The following is a 1,720-nucleotide window of genomic DNA, read 5'->3' on the forward strand; positions in this document are numbered from 1 at the left end:
ATAACTGTATTTTTAATTCTAGGGGTAAAACACACATTGTCTTGTGGTCTGTGTTGAGGTTTTGAAGCTACTTCACAATTATTCCTTATCATTAGTCCTCCTCAAACTGTTCTACAGTATACTGTCACTTTTCTATTGTTTGTGTGCAGAGCTTTTTATAAAGAGTATATGGTGCTTGCATGTCTTTGTGTTCATCCTACCTGGTTTATCTGCAATCAAATTTTATAGTCAATGTCTTTCATAAAATTTTACTGAAATTGCTTTATGACTTTTCATGTGTGTGGCTCATATATATGATTGACTTGATTGCAGAACATTGGTCACCCTCACATTTGTATTAATGTTATTGCGTGTCCAAATTGCATGCCATGTGTGAAGTAGATGAGCTTTTCGCAAGATATATGTTCTCCATGAGCCGTTTTCAAGAAAAGACCTCCTGAGGAAGTTGAGAGAATTGGGTCTGCACTTTCACACGTTCACATGCAACACTGTTTTTGTTTTCAGCTCACTGACACCGGTTGTCACTGACACTCTGACTTCTATGTGTTTGGTTGCACTTGTTCATCTAAAGATATTTGTTTTCTTTTTCATTTTTACTACTGTCACGAATTAGAAACATCATCAACATGCCCACTTGCTTGCGGCGAGTCCTTTGGAGGATCTCCTGCAGTGTTCTCCCATCGGTGCCATCTCCAATTGGCCCTCTGTATAAAGTCTGCAGAAAGTCCGGAAGCTCTCATTTGGACATTTGCATTCACACATACTCCGGAAACGTCTGGAGGATCTCTTGAGTTCAGTGCAGATCTGAAAGCAGCTACACTTCTTTTTAATTTCCCTGAGGGAGTCTTCCCAAAGGGATCAGTAACGTTCTATCTAATCTAATCTAATCTACACACAGACAGACAAATTACATGAAACACGACTTAAAATCCCATCTCCGATCAAAAACACGGCTGGTATATTTGCAGAATATTGCCTATAACCAAAGTTCACTTGAGGGTAAAGCATGTTTCCAAGCCTTTACTTCTGCTGTACCCACACCACCAGAGGGAGTATTCATCTGAACAAACAAGAGCAGGTTTAACTGTGCAACAACTGGATCCTCACTTTACTTCATTACAGTTCCTGGGCTCAGTTCTCAGTGTTGCTTCACTTTTGTAAACTACGCTCCAAAGTTGTGGAACAGACTCAATATCAGAGAAGCTTCAGTCTTTAAAAGAAAACTTAAAACATGTATCTTTGCTTCAGCCTTACATCTTACACTGTGCTTTTAAATACTTATTTAGAATCATTTTCTTTCTTTTATATTGTTATGCATTTTTTAATTTGTATTTATTTATTTTTTTCTTTCCTTTTCTTTTAAATGTCATTTCCACATGTTCTTGTGTTTCTTAAAATCATTTTAACATGTTTTCATCTTTACTGCATGTAAAGCACTTTGGGCTGAATGTCTATAAAGTTGTATTATTATCATTATCAATCTCATTATGGCTTCTTATTTGAATGTGTCACCACTCAGCCCTCGGTTATAGGATGGCAGCCTGTCAATCAGGAATGGGTTTATAATTTTAAATAAATAATTAAGCTTATCTTCTATTTTATTTATTATTGTCCATTCTAAAGAAAAAGCAGCTTTACTTTGACTGCAGGAGTAATTTGTAATTTCAGAGTCAGATTGTAAAAACAGTATAAATATGCGCAGAGTAAGTGGAGGGATAAT

This window comes from Paralichthys olivaceus, chromosome 11 (genome assembly GCF_024713975.1).
Source record: "Paralichthys olivaceus isolate ysfri-2021 chromosome 11, ASM2471397v2, whole genome shotgun sequence".
NCBI lineage: Eukaryota > Metazoa > Chordata > Actinopteri > Pleuronectiformes > Paralichthyidae > Paralichthys > Paralichthys olivaceus.